The sequence below is a fragment of the Hippocampus guttulatus genome, chromosome 11 (assembly GCF_054856545.1).
Source record: "Hippocampus guttulatus isolate MCC_2025c chromosome 11, RoL_Hgut_1.0, whole genome shotgun sequence".
NCBI classification, from domain to species: domain Eukaryota; kingdom Metazoa; phylum Chordata; class Actinopteri; order Syngnathiformes; family Syngnathidae; genus Hippocampus; species Hippocampus guttulatus.
In genome coordinates, this window is record NC_141271.1 from 19,939,453 (window position 1) to 19,950,299 (window position 10,847).

Sequence of the window (10,847 nt, forward strand, 5' to 3'; positions counted from 1 at the left end):
GCTAGTGGGAGACAGAGTGATTTTTACGCCCAAACTTCTTTTTCCATTTCAAACGGGCTGCGCTTCATCACCTGTTTGGAGGAGGGGGGAGGGGGAGAACATGGGGCCGCACCACGGAAAAAGCAGACGACACACATTGGTGCATCCAAACTAGATTACAGGACGTGGCCCCTTTGCTAGTAACCGCACACACACTCCAGATCTAAGAAGTGGCTTAGAGGCAGCCAGTGGCACAATCCCGTTAAAAAGAGTTGCAGGCTGCTGGATTGCCTCCAAAAGAGGAAGAAGAGAAGACCCGATAGCCTTGATTACACTCCGGGGCATCATCCTTGGTGCTGAGTGGTCAAGGGCCAGCCCTACAACCAAAGAATGGTCAAGTCAAGGCATTTTTTTCAGGGGGGGGGGGGGGTAGACAGAAAAATACATTTTTAAAAAAAAATTGTCTGAAATACTGATTTGAGCGAGTCTCAAATGAATGTGATCATTAAAAGGAAATGCCATTCATCGTAACACACAGCGGTGCGGTGACTGGATTTTAATTCCTTCCTTGGCTACAATCGTTACTCAAAACACACCTGTCAAATCATCTTTTTAAATGCCATTAATCCGTTCCGGCAGGCAGTAAAACATGCCCCAAAAATAAATAAGTATAATATATGGTAGCATTGTGCTTTTGAGAAGAAAAATGGCACGGTACAGTACTGCACTATATACAAACATGCATGAATAATTTATTAGAAGGTGAAGAATTACTGAGCATCTCATTGCGTGGCTTCTTGTGGTGTGCGCGCACTTGCCACCAGGGAGCAGTTCAATATAATTTATCCATACGGATAGGAAGGAAGACGACGGTCACAACACCTCAGTAGGATTAGTCCCTTTTGGCAGAGGATAAAGAATTTATGACTGCGACTCCTTGTATATTTTCTGTCTCTACGTGTTGCTGAATAGTTGCTGTTCAAATATGTTGCGACATCAATGCTAGTCTCCTTAGCCCATCCGATTATGGGGCTTCGCTTTATGTGTTGGAGTTAAGATAGCCGACTTTGGTATCGGGAAAAGTTACTTGGTTGCTTTAAATACACCGCATGCTTTATGTTAGGTTTCGTTTGACAGCAAACCTCCGACAGGCAGCTCGTCCGCGATCTGGCAAACTTCGCTTTTCTGTGAAATGAGTCGACAGCGCACAAAGCTATTTGATGACTCGTATTGTGACTTCTCACTCCCAAGAACAATTTCCTTGCACCTCCTGGATACAACCCCCTTTCGCCTAACGTGGAGTCTCTCGGCAGGCTCAAATAACACTTAAGCGACTCACCTGTCTGCCGAATTTTATCTCACGTGCACATTGTACGGATCACAAGGTCAAATTTCAAACTGCTGTACATAATACAGATTTTAATCGGTGAAAATCTGATACCGATGGATGAGCCGGGCCTGAGATTTCACAAGGGTTATTATACGAGGCTCGCTCTGTGACCCAGATAGCGCCGTCAGATCAAATCTGCGAGGGCAACATGGAGAAACGCCATTAAATGTGCATTTATTATTTACAGTCGCACGACTTAACTGCCACCTTTTATTTTGTTTACCACAGAATTGTGGCCACAGACGATCGATCCTCTTTTCTATGGTACGCGCCCCACCCCCGAGTGCCGTTTCTTATATTTGAACGCTCGTGGAGCTTGGCAGAGACCAAAAACGGTTTGGTAACCGTTTTTGACTTGACTTTAGTCAACTTCCATTGACTAATCACAATAGTCAATGGAAGTTGCGGCTCTATAATTAGTTGGGCATGTAATTCAGACAGCGTTTTAACCCTGGAGCGGTTGCGTGAACACAGCGGCATCTGTGTCCAAGTAAAAATGCTTAAAAAGGAGTCTAAAATGCCCTGCAGTCCGAGTTGGTCTTGCCATGGCAGTTGAGTCACAATATCACAGCTTGGGGAGACATTCAAATACTCCTGAATGGAGAAGGAGGAGAAAGAGCAGCAGCAGAAGCACGTCATGGGTGTGGCAGAGAGCAGGTCAGGACACAAGAGGACCGAGCTTTGAAGCGACCGACACACGGCAAGCTGCTGCCTGGAAAAGTGACCTGGAATCTTGAATCATCAACACCAGTGCATTGGATTTCTGCGTGATTTGAGGGAGTACAAGTTTGTACACGAACACGCTTGATGGACCTTTCGACAAACCACTTCAGACATCTGGCATTTCATGGTTTAAAAAAAAAAGTTCTGAATGCAGAATTTCATACTGTGATTGTTGACATGAACAAATTGAGTGTTCAAGATGTGCAAATATTACTACTCGATATTTCCGTTTCTTTAGGTGGCAATTTAATAACTGGGCTCAATTATAATAATAATAATGATGCAAAAAAAAAAAGCATGAGCAGGTGAACGATGGGAACTATTGTTTGATTTGTTCCATGACATAAAAGAAGCCAAGAGGAAGCGGGCCATTGTCACGGTCCTTCTTTGTCCTGCCTGTCGCCCTTTGAAAATGTCAAAAGGAAACAAGCCAAAGCTGGAGTTTTTTTTGTTTTTTTTGTTATGCCCACTATTATTCAATATGATTATACCACAAACACGCACTCATGAGATCAGGTTTATTGCATCTGAAACCTTTAGGGCATAGGTGTCAAACTTAAGGCTGGGGGCCAGCTCTGTCCCGTCACATCATTTTATGGGGCCCGCGAAAGCAAATCAAATTTCATGATGCTTGCAAAAATCTGTACCAAAATTTTTAAAGAAAATGCATTTTCTTGTTACCAAAGCCCTCATAACAGTAACTTATATCATAGCTGAATAAACCGTTCCTCTTGACTTTTTTATATGGTTTCAGTCAAAATGGCCCTCCAAGGGAAACGAACTAAAATCAGCCCCATGACAAAAATTTAGTTTGACACCCCGCTTTAGGGCACTTTCCTAAAAAAAAAACGATACGATAAACAAATGAACACAATCGGAAGTTGACATGCGTCTCGGTTGACTTGCTACGTTCACTGTAAAAGAAAAACCATCGACAGCAGTGAAGAGTGAAATCACACTGCAAGGTTTGCACTCTCTCACTGTATGAGCGCACAAACACACCTGAAATGCTCCCCAGACTGCTTTGCATGAGCAGGATCAGCAGAAGGCCACTAGGTGGGTTTCATCTGGCAGCGACGTCCCACACGCAAATATGAAAACCGATGTCAGCCAGTGCAAGAATGAGGAATTCAAATTATTCTTGCGAGTTAAGAGCTGTCGATCCATTTTTTTTTTTTGCGTTGAATTGCAACCAAAATTGGAGTTATGAGAGAGATGAGATGGGTCGCCACTCCACTGAAGGTGGGAGGTGGTGGGGTGCTCACAGGGTGCTGCTTTAGGCCACCTCTCACCCCCAGAGGTTCATACGCAGACTAACCCAACCAACTAATGCCCTTTGTCAAACTCCACGACGTTTTTGTCGTTCGCGATGGCTGTGCCGTCAGACTACCAAATAAATATCGTTCTGTGTTTTGGACCGGGCCAGGGGTCACACCGCTACGAGTCCGTAGCATGGGACACTGCGTCTTTCGCCTCAAAATCGGGCGTCATTCGTGTCATCGGATGTCACTCGCTCGACCACGCCCCTTACGTGCACACATCCAACAAGGAAATACCACAGTAACGACAGTTTATAACAAACAGTTCATTTTCACCACCAATGTTGCCAATGGGCGAACTAACGGCTGTTGTAAACCAGTTTCTTTTCATTCAAATTTCAGCTTCCGCAGCCAACGGCAGTGACGTCGTGCGCACTGATCACGAGATTTTATTTCTGCCATCCTGACGCCATTATACTCGTCGGTGGAGACTACAGTCTTCTTCCTCTCTCTTTTTCAACTTCACACAATTTGTAGACTGAGCCCCTCTGGTACTTTTCTTTTTTTGATCATTTTTAAAAATGGATTTTTATTGATTATGTTTATCAGATCATGGATGGATGTTTTTTCACAGCACTCTGTTACAGCAGCGTCTTTTTTTAAAAACTGCTATATAAATAACGTTGAGTTGTATTCTCGTTTTTTAGACAATACAGAAGTATTCAATCCCAAAAAAATGGTGATTTTAGGGTCGGCTGGAATGGATTAATGGCATTGTAATGTGGGAAAGGTATCAATATCAGAAAATATTGTTTCTCAAGATTGGAAGTTGAAAAAAAATACTCATAAGTCATGTGTTCACTTCTCTGTTGAGTTTTTCCCCCCCATGCGTTTTAGGCTTCTCGCTTGATGTATTCAGTTGGTGAAAACATGTAAAAGGACGGTCCCAAAAAATAAAAAATGTCCACATGGATGTAAATTCAGCACATACTGTATACTAATTCCCCCCACCCCCCTTTTGGGAATGCACATGTACCTTTGTTGATGCAGCACTGCGACCATGAGACACGCCTCACAACGCCAACCTGCATAGCTTGGTCGGCAAGGCGAGTACAAACACTATTCTCCACAACAACCCGGCTAAGGGACTTTGGTCATCACCGCACACCTCGACCACTCGACGGCTTGTGTTCAAGAAAAGTTCTTCACGCACGTTTATTGAAGCATTGTCAACTGAAAACACAAACACCTTTGATGAAGGAACGAGAACAGCCAAATGATTTCAACGATAAGGAACTGCACACGCTTTTTCCATCAACAGCTTTGTTTGACCAGGAAAAAGTTCATATTTGATTTGTGGGGTGGGGGGGGGGGCTCGAAGCCAATGGACATACAGACGAAAAACATGAATAATATTTATAAAAGGTCTTGTGAGATTCTAGCAAGATTCTCGTTGACTTCCGATGAAAAATCTCAACACTTGAAATGGAGCGGTCAGAGCCCGAAACAAATAATGCAGTTTTGTTTTACAACAGATAATTTCTCTTTGTGGAAAGAATAAAGTATCTCATGAGACAGCAGGGTTTGTGATTTGGCTTAATCCAATCAAAATGCTTTTGCATTCTTTCTATTAACGCTCACCATAGCCAGCAAGAACATTGATATTTTACTGGCACCCTGTTTTACAGATAAATGTTAAAATTAGAAGCCAGTCTGTAGTCTGAGACAATTTTATGTACTGTGGCTACTTCGTATATAAAGTGGATGAATACCTTTTTCATACGCATGCAACAGACGACCGTTGATTTACTCCAAAACACTGAAAAAAAGACCTCTGAAAACTGAGGTCAATGACATCGCCCTCAAAGTTTAACCACCGTAAGGTATCAGTAATCCTTTTCTGTGCCTCGTTTGTCCACTGATCAGAGGAAGTCGTTACAATCCGTTTAGGAGTTTAAAAAAAAAACTTTTAATAGTAACAATACGTTTCTCTGTGCAGAAATTGCGCATGTATAAAGTTCCAAGATGCCACAAATAGTGGCAAGGACAAGAATTGGTGCCAAGTTGTAAAGATTTAAGTTGGATTTGCATCTCCTCAGTGGGACATCTCACCACACGCTAAGACGCCAGATGAAACCAATTAACTCGAAACGGAAAACCCAAAAGGAGAACTACAACTACTACTACGACACTGCGAAATACAGCACAAATCTCTTCCCTCGTGTCGACATACATTCCAATTTATTCATATAAAAACACAAAGAAACTCGACTGCAATCCCCAACCCCCTCCACCGCGAATTGGAGAGGAATGAATGAGTCGTGAAGCCCACGTTTGGGAAAACTGTCCAAAAGTTGCAGCAACAGAACAAAGCAAAAACCACAACAAGAGTTGGCAAAGCCGAGGTCAAATCACAACTAAATGGCCAACTTACCGGTTAACTCTTCCAAAGTCGCTTCCTCTCTCCCCAAATCCAATTTTCCGCAGAAAACTAGCACCGCGAAGATGACTGCAGTCCAAATCCGGAGCGGCTCCGTTCCGGGCTGCCTGCAAGTGGAAACTCGAGTCTTGGAGCTTGAACGTGGCTCTCGGCACTGCTGAATGGAGCTCCGGACCGACTTGAGAGCTCGGCGTACTCCGGCCGCGGGGAGTGTCCAAAACGGCGTCGCCCCGATAGTTCAGCGTCCTCTAATCACCTACGGCGTGGAGTGAAGTGGTGCGTTCACTTGTTATAGGCATTTGCATTTTTCCCTTCATGTTGACATGGATTGCTTCTGTAATGTCACGGCTCGGACAACCTGTCAAATTGTACCGTTGGAAAGAAACATTCAGTAATATAGGAGGGATATTTATAAGTCAACAACTTTAAGATAACTTTTAAGGGAAAACGGAGGAAGGGGAAAAGCGAAACAAAACCCTAAAAAGAAAGTTCACGGGATAGGTTGTGAATTTCCCCGAGTAAACCACAACGCACCATTCAAACGATCCATCACCCCCCGCGCACCGTCATCATGGCCCAACATCCCCCTCGCGTGTCTTATTTCTAGATAGCACACAAACGTTTGTTGACGGTTAATTTTCGTCTAATGTATACAGAGAGAAAACGTAACCACCGGGTAAGCATGTTACATGATTTCCAATTGATTCCTTTCATTTCTTTCTCAAAAGAGAAACGTACTTTTCACACAGGTGCAAATGCGAACGGCCATCTTAATTGATCGTTGTTGAACAATTTCAAAATGTCCCCGGTTTCCCTTCACAAAATATTCGCAAGATGTTCCAAACATTTGCACACACGCCTAACCAATCTACAGACCTTATATTGCGCTCATACTGTTCATTATCAATAAACTCCTCGCTTAAACTGTGGCTTACCTGTCCGACAGCGAACTTCCATTTTCCGTTTCAGTTCACTCAAAACGATGGCTCTTATCAACAACACGTTTTAACTTAACTGGATAAAACTTTATTATACTGTAGTTGAGATTTCCTCAAATGTTGCAGTGCCAGACTCCAGTCTTTATCTAATCCACAAAAAGACTTGCTTTGATCCTTCACGGTGTCAGGAGGCGAGTGTACAAAGTTCTTCTTTTTTTTGTGTGCAAACTGGGACCAATTTGGAAGGTGTTGTGAAGTTCCTTGAAAAACTAGAACAAGTTTGACTCCAGACACTAAGGTGGGATGAATTATATTTGACATCCTGGTAGTGGGTGCAATACTCGGTGAAACGGGGACATTTTGTCCTGCTGCCTTTTAGTTTTGTTTTATTAGTAAGTATGGTTTGATTATATTATTGCATATCGGTTGCACCCAAACCAATTGGAAACTACCGTCATACCGGATTCATACAATTTAGATATGTATTGCCAATTCTACGTTCAAAGGATGGAACACAGTAAGTGCAATACTGCACAATGTTATTTAAAAAAACAGTCAGCTTCAGCTCACCTATGACCTTCTTGAGAACAAGTACTACACGAAACTGGATCGATGGAGGCAGTCAAGACAGAGAAAAAAAAACAAGACGTAATCATTAGTAGTAGTGAAAATTATTTTCAGATTTTACGCCCATAGGTTTACAAGTCAAAACTTTTCCTTGTCATTAATGCGCCTTACTTAATTCTCTGTCTTTCATGGGTGTTGCAGTTTGGCAGCTTGTTGGACACCTAACAAGCTGGCCCTGCTGACTGACTGGAATTCTGCTGGCGGAGTACAATGTCTGCCTTCCCTCTCAGCAGCTTCTTTAATGAGGACCTTGACAATGAAGGTACACGCTCCTCTTTTTTCGAGAAATCGTTTCTGGGACTGTACGATGTTCAGTGAGCATCACTTAGAATCGAAAATTCCAAGGATTTTATCTTCATGTGTTCACTCAGTATGAATCCTATTTTATAGTGATCCAACATATTTGATTCCAACTTACTGACTCACTAATCCTTAAGTTTCTTTGTCCTTCTGTCTGTTGTTGTTTTTGATTACTTTTATGTTAATGGCGGATGATATTGGAAGTTAGAAATGGACTGGTTGGAGACTGTACCAAAAAAATGACTTAAAAAAAAAAGATGACCTGACCCTTTAAATGAACAAATGTTCAGTCTGAGTGATTGATCAGACATGCACATCGTCAGATTTACTCCTCAAGGCTTGTCAGTTTCTTAATAAAACGATCGCTCAGTACCTGTTTACAAACAAAGAAATTGTTGCAACGCGTGAAATGAATGAAGACGTTATCACGGAGCATGCAACTCAAATACTTGATCTTGTCTCCGCTGAAATGTCCTTAGATGAAAAGCACACCTTTGGGAATACTCTTGACATTTCCTTGCAGGTTCTGCTGCCAAACTCGAGGTCAAATTCAATTAGGGGAGTGCAGGTCGGCGGCCATTTGTGAGTGTCTCCAGAGAAGCGCTTTCAACTCAGGGCTCTGACTCTCGATACTTGGCCGTTCCCAGTGGCGTCCCAGAGCTATACTCGAACAAAGCCTTGGCCAAAGTGCTGCCCTTTAGAAAATGCACTGTGCTCTGCGCCATGTGTTTATGATGTCACAATCTACATATTAAGCTACCCCTCGGCTTGCTTTTTTTCCCCCTCTGAAATTCTTTATCAGCAGCGGATAGCCTACATGATTGCTTTGACATCTATCAAGCTGCGCAAATACAAACGTCAGGGACCCATCGTGTCAACAGGTATGATGACCAATCATTGAGCGTTTGCGGTATGTCGGTTCCACAGTCCAAATCCACGTACAAGCGCTTGCCTCTCGCCTTTCGTCTCCCCTCATCATCCTGCCTGCGAAGGATAAGCGGCGTGGAAAATAGATGGCTGGATGCATTGTAGGCTGATGCAAGCGTTTTTGTTTACTGTTCAGTTAATGGAGCGGGCAAACAGGATCTGGCTCATTATTTCACTTTCAGCAGAGACGTGTCACCAGCGGGAGGACTTGTGAGCACTTTTCAAAGCGTTTCGTAGACACAGATGCGTCCGACTCGGTTCGAAGTCAAGAGTGCGCACAAGGAGCTTCGGCAAGCTTCAGGGGCAGGTGTCGTTTGGTGACCCCATCTCATAAATATGCCATGTCAGTTGAGCGTCTCTCCTTATAGGAGCTCTTGAGATCGCTGGAGAATTATCTTTTGGCCTTTCGCCCATCTTGAGTGCAGCAGCATAAATTCAATTGTTGAAATCCACCCAGCTTGCAGTTTGTATGAGGTGATGCAAGCCCGCTTCTCGTGGAGCTCGATCCAAATATCGATACCGATGCTGGTGTGGATATTAAACCGATATCGGTATCATCAGGTTGATACCTCATTTTCTGTCTCTCTGGACCGCTGTGGGTTCATCTAAGTGGTAACTTCACTGACTGACGTGTCAGTTTTGGCCAGTTGGAGCACACACACACACACACACACACACACACACATACACACACACACACACACACACACACACACACACACACGCTTCCCTCACATGACCTGACGTGACTGAGCGTTGCCTTGTTGACAAATAAGTAGCCTCAACTAGCGTCGCTCATCCAGCAACATTTGAGTTGTGTTTCGTTAAAGCAAAGCCTATTTGATTGCCAACCTATAGCTTTCAGAAGTAGATCAAAGAACAAGAAAGAAGGTCAAATCATTCCATTTTCGAGCCAGTCACCACAAAGAACTTCAACTTCTAATTTCCCCTGTTGAACATTTTCAGTGGCACAGCTTGCAGCGAAGGATTTCGCATCCCCGAAACTTGTCTGAACTCCGTCTCCTTCTGAAGATCCAAGAGCGTCGCTCCGAAAACATCCACTTCATGATGGCCTTCCGACAAAAAATTGTTCCACTTTGAAAAGGTAAGTTATTCATGCCCATCGGGGGACTTTTTCCACCCTCACATTTGGGAGAAAAGTTTATTTCATATTGGGAAGCATTGAGTTGCCAGATGGCGAGAGATTACAGCCCAAACTTTGTTTTGATTGATGTCGTCAACCTGCCCGGCGACATTTGTTTTTCAAGCACCTGAGAACACATCTGTTCGCTTGGCGGCGCGTTGAAGAAATCGTTTTTGGGTTGTTTTTTGTCCTCCTTTGTGTGTATTTTTCTCGTGGATGTTTTAGATGAGGGAGCGGTTTTGATGAACGCGTACAAGAAGTTCACTTTGCCAAAGGGGAGTGTTTTCCGTGGGCGATGAAAACATTTGTTGAATGGCTTAGAAATTCAGATGAGGTTTTACTCCTCAGTCTTCTCTTTGACGCCGTCAGTCAACCAAGACGTTGTTGAGCTTTCTCGAAATTATCCTATTTTTCCTTTTAGCTGACTCGCAATTAAGAACAGAAGGATGAAATAAATTTGTCATTTATATTTTAAGCTACCATTATTAATGTGTCTGCCTTCTGTCTCATTTCTGACTTTCGGGTTGAGTGAACGCTGGCGCGTTTTGGCTGCCGCTGCTCAACCCGTATTGTTTTGTGTTTTTTGTTATTGTAAAGTGTCCTTGGGTGTCTTGAAAGGCGCTTATAAATAAAATCTATTATTATTATTATTATTACTTGCAAATGAAGCTGTTTATGCTGAACTTAAAAATGCACAAGACACATCTTCTCTGTTCCTTTCCTTTTATACCTTGTTTTATTCACTCAGGGTTTTTATTAGTTGTGGGTGTTTTTTGGGGGGGTTCACACCAAGTATATCTGTTGCTTCAATAGTACAAACAATAGAAACGAAATTTACAGCTGCAATGTTGGCATATAATATAGTTCTGAGCATGAATGTAGTATTAATTTGGAGTTAGTATTTTCTTAAAAAACACAAATATGATAAAAATACCGAGATGAGCACGATTATTTGCTTCAGCAGTTTTGCCAAAAGACTTGAAAATGAAATGCAATCACTTCGCCTTAGCTCCAGCAGATGGCAGTATAAACACCTCTATAAATGCCTTCCACACAATTAAAAAATAAACAAATAAAAATCAAGACCCCAGACTGGAAAGTATGTAACACGAACACAGTG

General features: G+C 42.8%; 1 protein-coding gene across 4 annotated transcripts in view; it reads right to left on the reverse strand.

The window, feature by feature from the left end:
* myo1b (myosin IB) overlaps window positions 1-6,026 on the reverse strand; it is a 44,862-nt gene extending 38,836 nt beyond the window's left edge. For 2 of the 4 annotated variants that reach the window (XM_086123266.1, XM_086123265.1), the window contains exon 1: window positions 5,786-6,026. The gene's annotated coding sequence lies outside the window, so the exon portion shown is untranslated. The remainder of the gene's footprint in view (window positions 1-5,785) is intronic. The other 2 variants (XM_086123269.1, XM_086123268.1) reach the window with 1 other exon arrangement.
* Between the last annotated feature and the right edge of the window lie 4,821 nt (window positions 6,027-10,847).